The sequence below is a fragment of the Pituophis catenifer genome, unplaced genomic scaffold (assembly GCF_029215685.1).
Source record: "Pituophis catenifer annectens isolate HBS135680 unplaced genomic scaffold, rPitCat1.0.hap2 SCAF_1, whole genome shotgun sequence".
Taxonomy (NCBI): Eukaryota; Metazoa; Chordata; class Lepidosauria; order Squamata; family Colubridae; genus Pituophis; species Pituophis catenifer.
Window position 1 is genome coordinate 53,840,846 of NW_027256881.1, and position 21,594 is coordinate 53,862,439.

The window sequence follows — 21,594 nt, forward strand, 5'->3', positions numbered from 1 at the left end:
GCTGGTCCCAATTAGGGTCGTTAAGCAAAGACTATCTATACTAGTCAATTTTTTTTTAAGTTTTGCAATTGTACGTCCTCTTCATTTTGAGCAACCATCAGTTTTCCACTCTCAACTTAAACCCCTAACAACACTTTGAACCAGCACATTTCCTCTTCTGCTTTTCTTGATGCAATCATCCTTTTTCTACTTCTCCAAAACACACTTAGACAACTGAGATTACATCTTGCCTGCCCTCTAATAGTTCAGTGATCTAGAGAGCATTCCCTTCCCTTCCCAACACACACAATAAGAAGAAAGTTAGATTCAGAGAAAATGACTGGTTCAAAGGTGAACCAACGAGCATTCATGCTTGAGAATTTTCTAGTCCAGTATCTTAACCACTACACTACTGGCTTTTCAAATTCATTAGATTATTTGTATTTATGAATTTTATAGACATGATAATCTAGTTTGAAAGCTGGCTGGATGACTATAAGCCAGCAACTCTCTTAGCCCAATCCATTACACAGGGCTTTTATTATGAAGAAAATAGGAGAGGGAGCATTATGTATGCTTCCTTGCACAAAAATAAAGGTGGGATTTAAACTTCATAAATAAATAAAGCACATCTTCTACATATTTTATTAACCTACTGTGCTAGAAATTTAAAGTTCAGAAAATGAAATCTGAAATAAACTTTTGATTGAAAATTTGTATACTACCACTTTCAGTAAATACTTCCCTAAAATTCTGAAATAAGCATAAATAAATCAATTATTTTGTTATAGTTTTATTTTCTTCCTCCTGACCTTCTTGCTGATATTGCTGGTCAGTTGATCTCAATTTATAAGAAATGTACACAGATACAACATATGTATATGATATAGAAGTGTATGTGTGTATATATACAAAATACATAAACTGTACATAGAATGTCATCACTTATATCCATGCAAACTATTTAAATCCACCCATCTATCCCTCCCTCTTAAAAACATTTCAGTGAATATCCCAAAGGCGCTTTTTCAAGATCTGAATGACTGAGAATCTCCATAGACATTTTAGTGAATACTTTTAAATATTTTGGTGCATCTGTCTTTGCCTGTTTGTAATTTTTGTTTGGAGGACCATTGTTCTAATACATTGTTGCTAACATTAAAAAAAACTTGTAGGTTTCTTCAAGGAAATTATTAACCTCTTCAAGAACCACATGGTGGGACTAATTCTAAATAGGAGAAACATGATTAATTGCTTTCTCAACTATTCAGAGCAAAATGAGATGGCTATCAATTAATAGGGAATATTAATTTTTCCACTGACACTTTTCAGAGAAAGAATAAATTCAGTTCAACCATCAGTGACGTTTGAGAGCAATCTCACTGCTATTTTCAATAACTAAAGAGTCAACAATAATTTGTTCTGCTAAGAATGAACTCATCATTCAATTCTCTTTAAATTATTCTTAAGAATTTTTGCAACTAAATAATCCTCAATATTTTTTCAGGTCATCTTACTATTTCAACTAAGTCAGTTAGCTATTAGTTGAAGTCTACCCAGAAATTTCACCTGTGCCACAATATAGTAGCCTGGCTGATTTCCATATAACATACTACTGCTATGTTATATGGATGCTGTGGGAGCTTCATTTACTACATTCAAAGTGTTATTTTTAAAGCTACTGAAGAAAGCTTTAAGCTTACTTAAAGCTACTGAAGTATCCAAGAGATGGCCGTTCCCAGATAAGATTTAACCTGCCTAATCTGAACAGTAAGAAAGCACCAAGTAAATATCTTCATCTACCCTGAAGTGGAGGCCCAATGATGGACTTTCTTTGTGAAGGCCATTCTTCTCAGAGAGCAAACATATCCCTTACAGTAAGAAAGGCCCCTACTCCCCCAGCTTTTGAAAGCTGGTAAAAACTAGTTATTCCAGAAGACCTTTAGGATTGACTGTAGAGACATCAGTGGCAGTGTTAAATGTGATGTTATTAATATTAATATCACTCATATCCATACACTACATAAAAACGATATGGACTGAGATGGTAAATCGCTCCCATAAAAAATGAAAATAAATCCTCATGAGGACTGATGCATGTATTTCAAAATCACATATATGTATTAAAATACATATGAATTGTGTGAATATGTGTGAATTTATATTCCTATTTTTTCTTTTGATTTTGTCCTGTTCTACTTCCTTGTTAATTTCATAATGCTTTAAGTATGCCTTTATTGTTCATTCCTTATTTTTTTTTTTTTTTTTTTAAGGCATTGTAAGCTGCCCTGAGTCTCCGGAGAAGGGCGGCATATAAATCAAATTAAAAAAAAATCAATCCACTAATTTCACATTCCATAATCCTTTCGTCTAGCTAAAGGCATTTAACCTAGTCACTGATAGGATATCCCAACAGATTTGCAACCCATTTTTGGAAACAGTATTTTAATATGTTCATCCTTAATAAAAACTTCCTTAAAATGTTATTGTAATAACTCAACACTGGTCTCAACATTCTTGACAGGCGGCATTTCTTTAACAAATGTTTCAAGTGGATTGTTTCATTGTTTTAAGAATGAATTCCTGTTCAAGGTAACTACTAAAGCACGAAAAGCTCTGGACTTTTAGTCTTGAAGGCTATATTGGTTCTAAATTATTATTATAGAATGCTGTACAATATTTTTAAAAATACAGTAATTTTACTAAATATTTGTTTAGGATATATGCATGGCTACTACTTTTATTTTATTTTATTTATTATGATACCATTAAAGTTTCAACTGTTTACACTATAAACAGAAAAAAAAACAAGGTATATTTAATTTAAAAACAACCACAATATTTAAAATCACCAAACAGCAGCCAGTAAAAAGCTTTTAGCACATGTATAATGTAATCTCTTTGAGACTCCCCTAACTTTTCAATTCTTTTTCTATTCTAGCTGTAATTATAGCCCCATGCAGAATGGTTACAGTGATGCAGTTTTTTTCCTCTGGATAGAACACTGTATCAACTAAAACTGATGAAGGGTCCTTCTGGCTTGTACCTCTAACCAAAGATATTCAGATCCAGAAGTACATTCTATACATTCTAGAACTTCTTCATCTGAAAGAATGCAATCCAGTTTAGAACAAGGTGATTTACCACCTCACTGTAAGTATGACCTCTCAAAATGAACACCTAGATCTTTTTGGATTCACTTTCATTCAACTTGCAAGCAGGCTTTTACATGGGCTCACCCCATCATTTTTGGGTGCCAATACTCCTTCAGAGTAGGAACCAACAAGATGCCATTCCTTGCAGATCTTATTGGATAGACAAACAGCTAATCCCAAAGATAACCAAGTTCTAAGCCAACTAGCATCTTTGAACTGCTCCTGGAAGCCAACCCAGAAACAGAAAAGCTTTTCCAATAGTGGCGTCACTCAGGTTTAATGTAGTTTCTGGATGGTTTTCAAGAGAAACGTCTAAGACAAACACAGATGGGACTGTTCCAAAGAAAGAGAACTAATTCTGAGAAGGGTCTGCTTCAGGGCTCTGATGTTAGCCTTCTATCAGCAAACATTTTCTTCCAGGATCTGGCTGTTCAGACAGATTCTACTGAGGGCATTGTCAGAGCGACCGTAAAATTCCTAATATTATGGACAGCATATGAGTGGCAGTATCATAATTACACAGACATCTAAAGACAGACTATTACCTGGGCAAGTACAATATATATAAAATTGTGCATGTGGTCACCCAACATGTTCTTCTTGTGCAGAAAATGCAGCCTTATACATATATACTGTATTTGCTTAAAAGTTGCAGTAAAAGTATTAATAAAGTAACTGTTTATAGCTGCAAATTTCAAGAAAAATAAGGGTGGATTCTCCTATCTAGTCTAAAACTGCCTAATAAGAGTAGAACTGCCTTCCTCCATTTTGCTGCTAAGTAGTTTACGAAACAACTGTATTTTTTAGGATCCTGGCCCCACAGCACCAAAATCTCATATATAAGGGGAGAATATGGTAACTTCCAGGAGCCAGATGTAAGCTATTTTAGCTGAAACAACAAATATTTTCTAATAATTTGCAGATGAAATCAGAAAGACTTTGAGTGTGGACGATTAAACAAGGGGATCTGCAACAAAATGTTGTAGTGGGACATGCTTCTGTTTAGTATTCCAGCCAATTATTGCATCTTCCAAAATGTTTGTGTATATACCGGTATGTGTATATGTATGCTCTATTTTTCTCTGTCTCTTCTCGCCCCATGGGCTTCTAAACAGCCACAAAAACAAAGATCTTCAGGAAAGCATATGGGGACAATGAGGATTGATCTATCTCCACAATTAGATGGAACATTGGACTTACTTGAAGGTTTTCTCCTTGCGTTGCATGAGAGTCCATTGAATGGGTTAATCCTCATGTGACTGGCCAGAGACTGAGTAAGAATTCTTACTGAGTAAGAATTTGCATAATTCTTACTTAACACACCTCCTCTTCCTGTCTAACCCCAGTTCTGAAACAAAGTCCGGATATGAAGAAACAGAAACTTGAACGGAAAAGGAGTTAGTAAAGGGCCAGGACTCCCAACAAGGGAGGGTATGGACACTCATGCAGCACAAGGAGAAAAAACCTTCAGATAAGTCCAATGTTCCTTCTCCCTTGCGCTGCTTAGAGAGTCCACTGAATGGGATATACCCAAGCTAAATATCCCTGGGGGGGGAGAAACGGAGTCGGGAAGATCCTCCGAAGGAAGGACCTGTTGAAGTACTCTGTGACTGAAGGCGGCTTTGGCCAATGCAAACTTGTCCAGTTTGTAATTGCGAATGAAGGGCATTGGTGAGGCCCAAGTGGCTGCCCTGAAGATCTCAAGAGGAGGAGCTTGGGTGGCCCAACCAGCGGCGGTGGCCGCACTACGCGTCGAATGCGCTGTGATGCGTCCAGGAAGAGGCTTATTCTTCCAGTCGTAGGCCATGAAAATGCAGGTCTTGATCCAGTGAGAGATGATGGAAGAAGACACCTTGGAGCCAAGGAAACCTGGTTAGTAGATGAATAATGATTCGGATTTCCGGAACAGAGCTGTCCTGGTGATGTATCTCTTCAAGGCCCGACACACATCCAATGAGTGCCAGCAGCGCTCGGTGGAGTGAGAAGGCCTGGGACAGAAGTCAGGTAACACTACTTCTTGGGCCCTGTGAAACCAACTGTTAACTTTCGGGAGGAAGGTGGGATTCATCTGCAAGATGACCCTGTCGGAGTGAAATATGCACAGGTCCTTACGAATGGAAAGGGCCACAAGTTCAGACACCCTGTGGGCAGATGTGACCGCCACCAGGAAGGCAACTTCGAAGGTTAGCAACTTGAGGCTGGTGGAGGACAGTGGCTTGAAAGGTGAGGTCGTCAGTGACTGCAGGACCAGACAAAGGTCCCAGGAAGGGTATCTGTGGATGGTGGGAAGGCGAAGGTTGGAAGCTCCCCGTAGAAAACAACCAATTCATGGTGCTGGGACAGTGAACCCAGGTCTTTGTAGGTGAGGACAGTTGCCAATACCGAGACCTGATGTCGTAGGGTGTTGACTGCCAGACCGGAGTTCAGCCCCACTTAGAGGAAGCACCTGTGGAATGGACGCCTCCATGGGGTCGATCTCCGAGGAGGCACACCATCAATGAAAAGACTAAGTCGCATCATAATATGGGTGGTGGCCCCTCGGCGGAACACGAGGAGGGTGGATATGACCTCAGATGAAAAATGCTCTCGCTTCAGGATCTCCCTTTCAAGTGCCAGGCGGTTAAGTGGAACCACTGGGGCTCTGGATGAAGAACAACCCCCGGCGAAGCAAGATCTGATCCGGAAGGATCCTCCATGGGTGGCTGATGGAGAGGCCCATGAGATCCACAAATCATGTCCAGCGAGGCCAAAACAGGGCGACGAGGATGACCTCTGCACCTTCCTCCAATATCTTCCAAATGACCCTCGATATCAGGGGTATCAGTGGGAAGGCGTAAAGGAGGCCCCTGGGCCACTGGCAATGGAGGGCGTTGGTCCCTTCAGCCCTCGGCGTCCAGAATCTGGAGAGGAAGCGGGGAAGTTCAGCGTTCTCCGGACTGGTGAATATGTCAATCAGTGGCTGGCCAAAGCGGGCCACGATCTGTCGGAAGAGAGTGGGATGTAGCTGCCACTCCACCTGGTCTATGGTAGACCTGCTAGGCCAGTCCGCCTGGGTATTGTAAGTCCCCGATATGTGCTCTGCTTGGAGTGAGAGCAGGTGCCTCTCTGCTTGGAGGGAGAGCAGGTGCCTCTCTGTCCATAGTCCCAGTTGTGTGGCCTCGTTCATCAGAAGTTTGGAGCATGTGCTGCCTTGCCGGTTTATGTGAGCCTTTGTCGTGATGTTATCTGTTCTGAGAAGCATGTGGTGGTCCGACAATTGTTGTTGAAAGTGGCGGAGTACTAGGTGGGCTGAGCGCAGTTCCAGCCAATAGATGTCGTTGAGAAGATCTTTGGAGGTTCAACGGCCCTGAATGAGTTGTGCGTCTAGGTGAGTCGAACAAGCTGGTGTCTGTAGTAAGGATCAGCCGCTGGGGCTCGTAGAAGAGGGAACCCCTCGTCAGAGCTGCAGACGTCCACCAGTTGAAGGATTTGAGTACCTTTGGGGGGACTGTGATTCTGACATTGGAGTTGCTGGTACCTGCTCTTTGGCTTGGCAACAGAAGCCACTGGAGGGGTCATGAATGAATACTCACGGGACTATTGCCAAACATGAAATCATTTGACCTAATAGCTGAGAGAGCAATAGAAGGGGGGCTCTCTGCAAAGCCTTGACCTGTTGCACCGTGGCCTGGATGTTGGAACGCCGTTCCTGAGATAGGAAGACTAGGCCTGATAATGTGTCGATGCGGGCCCCAAGATGAACCAACTCGGTGGAGGGAGTTAGCTGACTCTTCTCCCAGTTCACTGTGAACCGTGATGCTGAAGGGCAGTGGTTGTTGCCTGGAGATCCCTTACTGCCTGTTGGAGTGAAAAAGATTGAATTAGAATGTCATCAAGGTAACATTCTAATCTGATTGGCGATGCTCTCAAATGGGCCGCCACAAGGAGTTTGGTGAATATACGGGGGGCAGAGGAAAGTCCAAAGGGCAGGCTCTGTATTGAAAATGACCCCCCCCCCCCCGTAGGAGAACCTGAGGAATCTCTAATGGGATGGTCTGATAGGAACATGGAGATAGGCCTCGTGGAGGTATATTGAAGCTAAAAAGTCCCCATGTCTGATGCCACCCAGAATAGAGTGTAGGGTGTGCATTTTGAAGCGTTGGTATTGGATATGGATGTTCAGACGTTTCAAATCTAATATGGCTCTGCTGCCCACCCCCATTTCTTCTGCACTAAGAAAAGAATCAAATAAAAGCCGGCACCCTGATGTTCCAGAAGGACAGGCTCAATGGCCCGAATGGCCAGTAGGTGCTGAATCCCGGTTTCCATTAGAGCTCTCTTAGCAGAATCAGAGGACGTAGAACAAGTGATGAAATGTCTGGGGGGTTCTGAAACAAATTCCAATGTGACTCCAAGTGAGACCATCTGAATGGACCAAGCATCTGTGGTTGTCGTACGCCAGATGTCAGAAAAATCAGTGAAACGACCGCCAATGGGCCCCTGAGGAGAGGAACTATTTTCTACGGTAGGGATTAAAACCGGATCCCCGAAAGGGCCGTCTGGTCTGAAGTTGGCGAGTGCGGTCTCTGAAGGACTGCCTGTCATGGGACCTGTCAGCTGACTGAGAAAACGGTCGTTGAGGGGCCTGAGTTGGAAACCTGGGCTCAGAAAACTGAAAGGACTGCCTCCGATAAGGAAAGGCGGACCGCTTCTCAGAGCATCTGGAGGAAAACGGGAGGTCCTTCCTCTTGTCCCTACCTTCAACCAGGACCGGTTCCAATGCCTCTCCGAAGAGAGACCCGCTCTTGAAGGGAGCAGCGGCCAGGCACCATTTGGTCCTCATGTCTGCTTGCCAATGGCGTAACCAGAGAAGGCGTCTGGATGTGATGTTAGATGCGAGGGCACGCGAAGCGAATTTTGCTAAGTTGAGGGTCGCATCTGCAGAATACTCTGTGGCGGCTATCAAATTATTGATGTCCTGGTGCAGACTAGAGTTCTTGGGTGACGCCCTAGCCTGCATCTGTCGAAGCCAAATAAGCAACGTTCTGGCAAAGAAGGACGCTGCCATGGCCGATTTTATGGCCCATGCAGCTGCCTGGTGAGTTTTTCGGGTAGAAATTTCGGCCCGCTTGTCTTCTGTCCGCAAACCCTCGGCAGCATCAGATGGAAGGATACTAGGAGAAGTCAGAGTAGCCATGGGAACATCAATCATGGAAAGCTTTAATGTTCTTTGTTGCTTCATGTAACCTGCACAGAGCCATAGAAAACTGAACAGCCTATGAACCATATTAAGTAAGCAAATAAATAAATATTCTCTGATTTAGTTGTCTTTAGGATACTTTAGAATAGAAGCTTTTCCTGAGTATTCTGTTTTTCTTAAGATTGTATTTCTCCACAACATGCCCTTTTTTGTACGTGATGTTTTCACTTTATAAGGATACTGTATTAGCATTCAACCTCTAACATATACGATAGCTATCTAAGATAACACTATTAGGATGATCAATCTGATGGCTAATAAAAGTCAGTATAAATTGATGGCACACAATCATCATTTGGATGAGCTTGATATCTTATGAACAACTGCAGCAAACTTCAAGGATATTTTTTTCTATTTAAGTTTAAATAAAAACATGCTCAATATATTAACATTTTGATGATGACGATGCTCTGTTCATTTGTTTTAGCTAGAGTGGATGTACATTATTTAATGTCATTCAACATTTGGAATAAAACAGTAATGTGTATACTGCAATGTTCTAAGCTAAACCATATTTTGATATTAAATGTAATATTAAAATGCTATTTTCATATGGAAGAGAGAAAACTGACCCTTGAGACTAAACGGATTAATGTAATTGCAGAAAAAAAGGAAGAATTGCTTTTAGTAGAATGAATTCTTATTTAAATTTAAAAAGTATTTAAGTTATGTTTTGGGAACTGAAATTCAAGATATGTGGGATAACAAAGTTATAAATTGAAATGTCCATTTTGGAATGAGAATCTTGCCAGATATAAACACTGGAAACCGTGGATACTTGTCAAGTTTTATTTAAGACTTGATTTGAAGGGAAATAAATTTAAACCTTATGTTCAGAACAACTTTCTATTTTATGGAAACATTTTCTCTGAGAAAAATATCTGCGACTTGCAATCTAGATTTTAGAAATACTAATACTACTAATAATAATAATCACAAACAGAGATTTTTTTTCCAAAGATAATACAATATAAAACATATATTTCCTTGAGAGGGCAAGATAAAGTATCAGGATCACTGTTGCAATTTTTTCAGCATGTAAAAAACATTTAAAATATTATGGTTGGTTGTACAGTCACCCAGATGTTTAGATTGAATTTTCCCCCCAGCTTTCGAGTCCTTTCAAGGATTTGAGATACGCAGATGCTGTTGTTTGATGGCATTAAAGGTATTCTCACAGGATGTAAGCTGTTCCAAGTAAAGCTGCCTTTTGCAATTGACTGATGGGGAGTTGCCAATGCCAGTGGGGTTCAAGTGGTGCTCCAGATCTTTTAAAATTGCACCCAAGGCACCAATTATTACATCATCATTATAACTTATAATTATTAGTATATCTATATCTCAAGGTGGTGAACATACCTAATATTCCTTCCTGATATTTTCCCCACAATCACTGCCTTGTAAGGTGGATTGGACTGAGGCAGAATGATGGGCCCAAAATCACCCAGCTCGTTTTTATGCCTAAAGCAGACCTAGAACTCACAGTCTCCTGTTTTTTAGGGCAGCACCTTAACCACTAAGTTGGCTTTCTACAGTAACAAACACAATGTTCAATACTGATTTCTAAGTACTAATAGATTTTTACCTTACTTACAATAATTGGATTAAAACAGAAATTACTACAAAGGTCCAGCAAAAATGCATGTTCATGAGCCAGGATCCAGACTTTTTACTCAACTTCAATTAATTTTTATGCTGCAAACACACCACTATGCAGTATATGTTGCTGAAAAAAAAATAGTGAGGACATGGTCACTATAGATATACTTTGTTGTTGTTAGTTGCGAAGTCGTGTCCAACCCATCGCGACCCCATGGACAACGTTCCTCCAGGCTTTCCTGTCCTCTACCATCCTCTGGAGTCCATTGAAGCTCATGCCTACTGCTTCAGTGACTCCATCCAGCCACCTCGTTCTCTATCGTCCAATTCTTCTTTTGCCCTCAATCTTTCCCAGCATTAGGCTCTTCTCCAGTGAGTCCTTCCTTCTCATTAGGTGGCCAAAGTATTTGAGTTTCATCTTCAAGACCTGGCCTTCTAAAGAGCAGTTAGGGTTGATCTCCTCTAGGACTGACTGGTTTGATTGCCTTGCAGTCCAAGGGACTCGCAGGAGTCTTCTCCAGCACCTCATATTTATCAGCTATTCTGACAGCTGTTTTCATGAAAGAGTTTTCTAAGACTTCCTAAAATTCAGTAATTCAGAATCAATTACAGTTGGAAACTTATAAGGGAAATGTTTGTCAACAGCTTGGTTTACTCCTCCATCCTTATGGTATAGGCTACCAATAGCTGTTTCCATTGCCACTTCCTTCAAGATAAACTCTGACATAAAGATAAAGCAAAATAGCAACTAGATACCTAATGCTTGAAAGCGACTGGCATAGACATTTGTCTCTCCCCAATAACCTATTTGGTTGTATTTTAACTGTACTGAAAACAGCTTTAAGAATTTAAATTAGCAAATGGAGAAAGAATATTTCAAAAGAAATAAAAACAGGCAACAGAGGAAGTAGACGGATTATAGGAAAGGCACTCATCCTCCAAGACAGGAACTAAAATGCGCTGGAGGGGATTAAATGCAACTAAGAGGTGTGGCTGCTACCCTGAGAAGCAGCACCAAGGAAAACTTTGTGCTGGCATGGGAGGTGCTTGGCATGGGAACAGGTAAGTATTTGGGGGAAGCAAGAAAAGGACAATAGGGTATGCTGCATTACCCAAGGGCAGTCTGTATGGATATCAAATGCAACTCACACCCATGAGCAATCACATCTTTTTAAAATGACACCCACCCACCAAATGATATTCATGTTTCTAGCTTTCTCACACACCATTTACTATATTCTTTGCACTGTAGTCATCCAATCCTCACTCCTCCTATGTCCTTACAGCAACAATGAAAGTACCAGTAATTTTGACCGAGTTACTTAGTCATTTCAACGAACTGCAATTTACTTTATGAACAAGATATCTAAGTCACAAAAATAGACTGGGGGAGGGCAGATGGAGAAAAAATAGAGCTAATACTCAGCAAGTCTAAATAATTTAATCTCTTTTTTGCTAGTTGGAAAGTTAATATGATCTAGTTTACAAAACTACGTCTACTCTTGCTTCTTGCCAGAAAAAAGGTGCTTTCCCCACCCTCCCAAGACTACTGGAACAATTATTTTACAATAGAAATAATAAATACATTTTGGACCAAAAATTTACTTGCTAAGACTTACAGAGGGACGCTGTGGCTCAGTGGCTAAGTCACTGAACCTATCAATCGAAAGGTCAGCAGTTCAGTGGTTCAAATCCCTAGTGCCGCATAACGGGGTGAGCTCCTGTTACTTGTCCCAGCTTCTGCCAACCTATCAGTTCGAAAGCACGTAAAAAATGCAAGTAGAAAAATAGGGAACACCTTTGGTGGGAAGGGAATAGCGTTCCGTGTGCCTTTGGCGTTTAGTCATGCCGGCCACATGACCACGGAGACGTCTTCGGACAGTGTTGGCTCTTCGGCTTTGAAACGGAGATGAGTATCACCCCCTAGAGCGGGGAACTAGCACATTTGTGCCATGGGAATCTTTACGTTAAGAGTTACAGGCTCATACAGGTAGCCTCAACTTACAACCATTTGTTTAGTGACTGTTCAAAGTTGCAATGGCACTGAAAAAAAATGATTTATGACCATTTTTCACACTTACAACCTTGCAGCATCCCATGGTTACATCATCAAAATTCAGCCACTTGGCAACTGGTATGTATGTGTCCTGGGGTCATATGATCACCTTTTATGACTTTCTGATAAACAAACGTAATTTGGAAGCCAGATTTGCTTATCAACGGGATTATTAACTTAACAACTACAGTGATTCACATAACAACTGGGGCAAGAAACACTGTAAGATGGGCAAAACTCACTTAACAACTGTCTTGCTTAGCAACAGAAATTTTGGGCTCAATTGTTGTAAATTGAGGACTACATGTGCTCCCATTTTTCCACCCTCCATGTTTGGAATTTTACATAAGAAAATACAAAATCCAAGTAGTTGTTGATTTTTAATCTTTTACAATACTAAATGTAAAAAGTGAAACCGTAAATGATATTTGAATAAAACAATCCTATGAGAAAGAACTGAAGAATCATCACTTCCTAAGTAAAGAGTCAGTTGTATGGTTTCAACTAGGTGCCCCAAAGCTACTCTGGCCCCAAATAAAAAAGTGGCAATATTTAAGCAAAAATAAGTTTGGTACCTGAAACAAAACGGAATGGTAACCAAGGACCACTCTGGAGATATGTATTGATCTAGATTAAAAAAGGAAGATATTTGAACTTGTTTTCCTCAAAGTTGTACAAATGATCTGACCATATAGAACAGATACAACTGAGGACCATAAATGTATCTGTGTAGTTTGGAAAACTAAAATCTATGCTTCAAAGTTTAAACTTAAATTTGCCAGAGTTTTTGACTGGATTTACTGATCTGACAGAAATATTCTGTCTTTGAACAACTTTACTGGAGTATTCAGTTAAATGTTTAGCATGATTTTTTAGAAAAAAGTATAGTAAATTAACAGACCTAAACGGCTCCTGTAACTATGCAAAATTTTGTATCTTAGTAGAGGGCATTTAATTTCTCTCCAATGAAAATTGCCCAAGGAACTCAGTGAAGATAAATTAAGTATGTCTATTATATGAAGAACTTCCAAATATATAAAGTGGAATATAAATTTAAAAAGGCTAACAGTGAACAACTATGGTTCTGTATTCATAAAACTAGTTTTAAGCCCAACTGTACACCATTGTTTATTATTCCACAGTACATTCTATTATGATTTCAACTGTTTTGCTTACATCCATGATTTGTGTGCTATTGCTAACAAGTTATTTTTTTTTCAAATTAACAGCAGAACTGAATAAAAGGTTTCTATCACTAGAACGAAAAATAGAGAGATGCTTTTTCTCTTATCAGCCTGTATATAGTATGTCTTCAAAATCTTTGGTTGAGAAAGAAAAGTCCTAGCATATCAGCATACTTTCTGCTTGATACTACATTGGGTTCTGAATGAGTTTTTCTGTACATGCTACATACAGATATACATCTTTGGTAGAAATTCAATATTGTGGCTGTTTTAATGCAAAGAGTATGCAAAGTGTTTGCATTAACTCTTGTGAATTCAGTTTCTGATTCTCACAGCAAAGCACAAATTGCTTCAAAATTCTCTTTTCAGTTCCAAGAACACTTCAACATATGAAAATTCAAATCCTCCTACGGGCTTTCAAAATTACTTCCACAGGCCTCTGGATCCTAGCCTGTGTTCATTTCTTCAAACTTCTCTTCCAAATTTTTAACTTCAATTTATTTGAATCACAGACTTTATGGTTTCCAGGAAGAAAATAATATTTTGTATTAACAAAATCATAGTGTATTAATTTTGTATTTTCAGTTGTGCCATTAACTACATTAGCTTGCCACTTGGTTATTTTTACAGTTGGTATTCTTAAGTTTCAACTACCAATGCTCCTTTTTGAAACCAAAAGTTCTCTACAAAGATTTTATGTAATGATCATCATTTATTTATAAAATGAATGGAAAAACGTCATTACAGAATCTATGTCTACTTCTTCCAAAAGGCTGCACTACATAATTCAAAATGCTGTGTTTATAAGAAACTAAATGATTTTTAAACAGTCCAAAACAAAATTGTCACTGATAAGCAATTATCTTTTTATTCTTTATACTGCCTGTTCATAGACCATTCTTTCCATGAATTATTTGCAATTCTTGACTTGCATAAGACTTGTATAAATAAGTCTTGGGAAGCATTTAAGGAAAAAGATTCTCAAAGCATTTCTGGATAGAATACACTCAACAATGTTCAAATCACTCTTTGCCTTACAGACAGGTTTTAAGAAAACAAATCTAAATAAGGAAGATGTTTAAGAATCTGGATTATTTCTGTAATAATCATATAATTGTTCAGCAGACTTGAAATGTTTCAGATTACCTTTCAACAATTCTATAAGTTTACATATACATCAAGTTAATAATAACAATTAAAATTAAACTAGTACAATTGTTTACCAATTATTATTGTATTGGTTTAGAAGCAACTGAATAACAAAACTTCAATCTAGTTATATTTACATAAAAATTTCAGAGGAATATGGAATATGGAAGAACTACTGTAACAGGAAGAGTTCCCTACTTATTTATATTCTCTGCACAAATTAGAATATTTAATATTCCAAAAAATTATAAAGAAATTGAACAATTAGAACCAGGCCATCACTATAGGTGAGAACAACTACACAACCCTGTTTGACCTTGAAAAAGCTAAAGAACTATGGCCCGTGGGCCGAATACGGCCCGCTTTAGCCATTAATCCAGTATGCTCAGGACCATGAGGCTGCCCCGCCCACATCGCCCCGCCCACATGCCGGCCCCCACCCTTTGGCCAAGCGCAGGACTTAACATTGTGAGCCCCACGGGCTGGAACTAGAAGGTGAGGCTAACATTTTTGGCCTGCAGTATGCTTCTGGAGGTTGGAGAGGTGAAAAACGAGCCCGTCTTAACCCATTTTTGCCCAAAAAACGGGCCGTTTTAGCCCGTTTTTGGTCTGCAGAGACATTCTGGAGGCGGGGAGGTGAAAAGTAGGGTGTGCGGATACTCTAGGAGGCCATAAAATGGGCCGTTTTAGCCCGTTTTTGGCCTGCAGAATGCTTCTGGAGATGGGGGAGGTGAAAAACAGGCCCATTTTTCACCTCCCCCACCTCCAAAAGATAGACAAAAAGAGAGAAAGAAAGACAGAGGAAGAGAGAGAGAGAAAGGGAGAGAGACAAGAAACAGAGAGAGAGACAGAGAGAGAGGGACTTGTTGATTATAAGCTCCTTAGGGCTGAGAAGAATTGTTACAAAACTGAGTTTACTGAAGTGGACCACTAGATTCCTAAACCACTGAAAAAAACGATCTAGTAAAAAGAAAAGTCAACCAAAAGAGCAACATGCAAACAAAAGCAAATAAAACACCCCTAGGAGCAAAACAAATTAAAGTTTAATTTGTGTGCATTGTTTAATGGACTGTTAAATTGGACACCCACCTAGTCGCATGCCCACGCAGCCGGTCCAGCCCCCCAACAGTCTAAGGAACCGTGAATTGGCCCTGTTTAAAAAATTTGAGGACCCCTGCTAAAGAGAGTCAAACCCAATTAGTACCTGAATGAGACAAGGAAGCCCAAGGTTTTCAGATATTCAGCCAAAATGTAAAGGGCCATAACAACTAGAGGACAGGATTTGATAGAGGACAGGACCAAAAATTGATCTTAATCTTTCTCCTGAGTGATTCTGACTGCAAGAATGATACACTTTGAAGAATAAAAGAGAAAACAAATTAGCTAGGTTTCATCATAGATGAAAAACTATTGCCTCTCTCTCTCAGCATATTTTCCATTTCTTTAAAGATATTTGCAGAAAGCTAAGGATTATATCAAATGTTATGCAAGATTTGTGCTCATGGAAATGGGCATTCCCAAATTCCTTCTGTTCTGTCCCCATTCCCCAAATTTTAGAAATTTCTCCAATCCACAAATATAAAGAACACATATGAACATATTAGGAAATCGACTCCACAAACCTATTCTGTTAGACTGGATATTACTGAAGCAACTTATTTTGCAGCAGTATTTTTAATTATGTTAAGAAAACTCAATTCATTGACAATATAACCAGCACCATAGATTCCTTTATTATCTCTATTACAGCGCTGCCTGTATGATGCTCATTGTTTTCAAACTGAGAGCATTTTCTCCACAAAGAATCCTAACAAGTGAATAGCTCTTCATATAAAAGGGCTTCATATACTTGAAACACAGGCATCTAACACTAAAATAGAAGTTTAGACCTGAAGGCATGGTTCTGCTTCAGGACACTTAAGGCCAATGCAGAAACAATATACACAGAAGGCAAGGAATCTGGGACAAATGCAACAGAAAACTTTCAATTTCAAAACATCTCAAACACTTTTACCCAATCTGTTTATCTCCCAATCAAGTGCAACCATCACCCAGGGATTAAGCTTGGCATGAAAAATATTGGTCTACCATCCTAACCCTATACTTTAGTTCCATGATGATGAACCTATGGCACACGTGCTGGAAGTGGTACCCAGAGCCATCTCTTTGGGCATGCTAGCCATCGCCCATTGCTCTTCTGGGTTCTGGCGTGCATGTCTTTGTGCATGCGGGAGCACCAGAAACCGGAAGAGCAGCTCCCTGCCATGCGCACGCTGGGAAGCTGAGCTTACGTTTCCGACACGTGCATGCGCGCTGGCCAGCTGGTCTTTGCGCATGCATGTGTGCCAGAAACCAGAAGACCAGGTGACTGGCGTTTTCTGGCGCTCCTGCACGTGTGCCAGGAAACTGCTCTTCTGGTTTCCGGTGCTCCCCTGCCTGCGCGCTCCTGTTTCAGCACTCGGTGCCGAAAAGGTTTGCCAACACTGCTCTAGTTCCTTTCATAAGCATAATTAGGGAAGACTGAAGATCATTTACACTACTATGTTTCCCCGAAAATAAGACCCTGTCTTATATTTTTTTGAACCCTGAAATAAGTGCTTGGCCTTATTGCCATGTGCTCAAAAACCCGATTGGGCTTATTATCAGGGGATGTTTTATTTTGGGGGAAACAGAGTATTTACGACCAATCAAAATTATATCAGACACCACAAAAGCTATTTACCTGATTTTTTCTGATATGGTTCCCCCTGCAATCACATAACCACATTTTGGGCACTTAGCAACCAGTCTGTATTTACAGCCATTTGCAATGCTGTACAGTCACATGACTGCTATTTATGATGGTTTTGTTGGAAACTAATGTTTACTTCCCGTTTCCAGCAGAAACGCACCATAGCAAACAATGAGTTTACTTAACAACTGCCATATCTGCTTAAGTACTACCATGAAAAATGTCATAAAACGCACCATAGCTAACAATGGTTTTATTTAACAACTGCCATATCTGCTTAAGTACTATCACGAAAAATGTCTGGCTATCAGTATAACTGATGAAGCAGAGTGTCATCTGGCCATGCCAAGTTAGGTCCTTGGCAGTCTCATGCCATTGCATTTTGTATCAGTTGAAGTTTCTGAGTAATATTCAGTGACAGTTCCATACAGAATGCATTGCAATAGTCACGCCATGAGGTGACAAGACACCTGTAGACTACAGTACAGTAATAAATGTAGGTGGTGACAGGGACATACATGACTATCTGGAGGGGCACCCAATCCAGGATGGGGCACAAAAGGCAAAGCTACCACCTACTTTTCATGGTGAGAGAGGTTTTTGAAGTTTTTTTGCATCTAAATTAACAGTCTGCTGGTGAGTGTCATATACAGTATTTACATAACTACATCAGCAAAACAAGACAACACCTGAAGGAGGTTGCTTCCAGGCCACAGAACAAAACAAAAACAAAAAGGAGGTAAAATGAAATTAATCCAGACTTCTGCAAAAGACGCTCTCAAGTTGTAATCAAATTCTCAACGTTCTAAGTGAAAATGAACACTGGAAATTCTGGCTTAAGGTTTAAAAAAATCAGTAACAGTCATAACTAGTGCAACAATGTCTTTAAAATAAACCTTAAGCAGAAAGCTCATTTTTCTAATTACCCTTTTAGTTACATTTCCTTTCAATTCAGTATGACTTTAAAGTAGACCTGAAAATAACCGAATAACAGAGTTGGAAGGGACTTTGGAGATCTTCTAGCCCTATGCCATTGCAGACAAATGGTCATCCAAACCCTTTTTTAGGAGACATCCACAGAAAAAAAAAAAAACCCACCCAAAATATATCCACAGAAAAGCAACATCCCAAAGTATCTAAAATATACCCAATCCAAACAGAAACAAGAATCTGATACTTTACAGGAAAATAATAGTTATTTATCTGTGCTAATAATTTCATAAGGAAAAAAAAATCACTGTTCTGGCTACTACTCTGTGAGGTGAGGTCTCACAGCCCAAATGCACCTTCTTTAAGGGGGTTCATTTCACCCCCTTGGGCTCTTTTCCCAAGTAGCTTTGAGAGTCAGCACAGAGAGCTTTCAATTGGCTACAATTGTTTCAGGGCTTCCAGGACTGGATCCAGAAGACACCGGTGTCCATGAAAAGATTAAGCATCTAAGAGCTATCTTCCATCTGTCTGATTTTATAAGTGGGTACGCAAAATAATTTCATCAACAAATCGGGCCAGATTAGTAGACATTTGCTGAGCGTCTTAAGCATATGATGCTTTGTAGTAGTCAAAGAAAATTGCCATATTAGTCTGTTATTGCAACTCAAGACTACTAGATCCTCTTTAGTTCCTTCTCCAAAACAACAATGATAAGAAATATACACTATTATTGATCGAAACGCCAAGTCCCGTCTTTTGCAGCAGGGCTTTTACTTGACACACACACACACACACACACGCGCGCGCGCGCACACACACACACCAATCTCCACAGTGCTCGCTGCCTCGAATACGAGGGAGTTTCCCTTGAGGACCTTGCCTACCTTTCATTAATGGGACTATGAACGTAAGGTAGCGCAGGTTGTTAATTACAGCAGGCCTACTCCTAGCGCGGCCCTGGATCCTTGCCTGTCTATCAAGCAGCCCCCGCCTTTTTTTTTCCTTCCCTTTTAAAAGATCGGCTTTTTTACAGCTACCCTCGAGGGCGGTGAAGCGGTGGGTGGGGGCGGGCGGGCAGGCAGGGTGGAGCCGAGGGAACCCCCGTGTGGACACTTGCTCTCCTTATCCCCTCACCGCCGGCTTCCTCACCGACAACTTTCCAAGGAGGGAAAGAAGGCTGCGGCGCTTCCAAATTCAAGCCGAGCCGACGCCCGGCTCCGCTCAGCCTGTGCCGCCCGCCATCTTCGATTGCCCGAAATACAACGCTCAAGCCCGACGCGTTGCATTTTGGGTAGGCTGAGCTGCGCGGAGAAACGAGCGACGTTCCAGATGCCTCGGGTGGTCGTACAGCTCGGGTGAGACCGGCGTGGGCGCCGAGGCAACCCCTGGGGCTGACCTAAATCTGTACCCATGTTCGAAATGGGACGATACAGGCAATCCTCCCCCTGCAACGGTTCATTTGGTGACCGTTCGAAGTTACAACGGTACTGGAAAAAGTGACGATGACCATTTTTCACACTTACGACCGTTGCAGCGTTTCCCCACGGTGACGTGATTTACATTTGGATGCTTCATAGGACGGTTGTAGTGTCCTCTGGTCACGTGATCCCCTTTGGCGACCTTCTGACAAGCTAAATCAATGGGGAAGCCAGGATCACTTAACAACCATGTTACTAATTTGACAACTGCAGTGATTCACACAGGTGGCAAGAAAACTCGTAAAATGGGGCAAAATTCAATTAACCAATTGCTCACTTAGCAACATAAATTCTGGGCTCAATTGTCATAAATCGGGGATTCTCTGTATTTTGGCAGGGTGAAGGTTTAGATCAAGTTTATCCAATCTGAAGCAGTTCGGATAGTTTTGGATTACACCAACACCATTGATGGGAGAACAGTGGGGAATTTAGTATGCAGCATTTTAAAGACTTTAAATTGAGAAAGCCTGATTTAGGCATTGGCGCATCTATCCAGTATTGTGTTTCAATGCATTACACCGATGCTAAATTCTGTCCTGAGTTTTACTGCGGTTACAGAATTGAACTGTGATGTGCATGGGTTATTTTAAGTACTGAATTTTAGGCTCTGTGCCTAAATTCAGGTGCTTAATCTTTGCATTAATACTGGTGTCTCCTGGATCCACTGCTGGAAGTCCTGAAGCAGTTGTAGCCAATTGCAGTTCAGTCCTGACCGGCTCAAGATTGATGCAGCCTTCCATTCTTCCGAGGTCGGTAAAATGAGGACCCAGATTGTTGCGGGTAATATGCTGACTCTGTAAACCACATAGAAAGGGCTGTGAAATACTATGAAGTGGTATATAAGTCAAAATGCTATTATTGCTATCATCAGAATTCCCGACCATCAGTATTTGTTTGTTTTTCTTTTAACAATTCTTGCATTGGGATGGACTGGGGCAACTGTATTTCTTCTATAACAGCTTCAGTTTCTTCACCCTTGTTCAGACCTGAACTACTTCCAAAGAGGAAGAAGGTAATGAATTTCCAAATATTAATAAGATCTACATGAATAAGCAGAGACATTTGTCAAGGTTTCCACACATCAATCCTGTATGCGTTCTTCCTAAACTCAAGGCCAAAAGAATCAAATTGTCCGTTCCATTATACATGAAGCTCTTATATTTGGTCAGTAGTGTATCACCAATCACTCCGAGAAGTATTATCTTGGAGTTAACAAATGTTTGTTAATACAATACTGTTTTGAATGTTTATTTATTTTTTTTTTAATATAAAGAAAAGGTTTGGACAATCAACTCAAACGTGAATGCATAATCCCAAAGAACAAATACAGACAATGGGCAACATAGCAAACTTGGGTTGAAATGCCAAGATGGATGTAAACTTAAAGTCACAGGAACATTCAAGAACATGGCTTTGTAATCACCCTGGATCATCTCATAGAGTGAACTCATTGGGAAGCTTAAAACATTATCTACTGTAGCAACAATGAAACTCATGAAACCTAAACTTAGAAATGCAGAAGAACTTAAATGTCTCCTCCCTTGAGTTATTTGTAAAAATAATAAAAGCTGGATACAATAACAGTTTATTATTTATAAATTTTATTGGCCACCCATCTTACCATAGCATAACTCTGGGCAGCTTACAGTTACACCTTAATTAAAACAAAAAATGTTAAAATTAAAGCTTACAACCAAAGAGACATGGGGAGGGGAGGGGAGGGAAGGAGTGTGGGAGAGTCGGAATACTCGGGCTGATGCGACCCACAGCATGCCTCCTGCTGGCATGAGTAGTATGAGCCAATCCCAGTAGGATGAGATGGTCCCTCAAGTAACCTGGACCCATGCCATGAAGGCTTTAAAGGTGATCACCAACACTTTGCACCTGGAAGCAGACCAGTAACTAGTGCAGCTCACAAACTCCTCCCCCCTCAAACTATCCATGCTGATGCACTCTGCACCAGTTGTAGTTCCTGAATGCTCTTCAAGGGTAGCCCCATGTAGAGCGCATTACAATAGTCCAGTCGTGAGATGACTAGGGACTGAACAGCTGAGCACAGGCAATCCTGGTCCAGGAAAGGCTGCAACCGGTTGC

At 40.5% G+C, this 21,594-nt stretch overlaps 1 protein-coding gene across 5 annotated transcripts in view; it reads right to left on the bottom strand.

Moving 5' to 3' along the window:
• The window catches only part of LCLAT1 (lysocardiolipin acyltransferase 1), a 77,337-nt gene extending 58,050 nt beyond the window's left edge, over window positions 1-19,287 (bottom strand). The window contains exon 1 of one of the 5 annotated variants that reach the window (XM_070932430.1): window positions 19,172-19,287. The gene's annotated coding sequence lies outside the window, so the exon portion shown is untranslated. Of the gene's footprint in view, window positions 1-18,906 lie in introns of all 5 variants that reach the window. The other 4 variants (XM_070932431.1, XM_070932433.1, XM_070932432.1 and 1 more) reach the window with 4 other exon arrangements.
• Window positions 19,288-21,594: the final 2,307 nt, after the last annotated feature.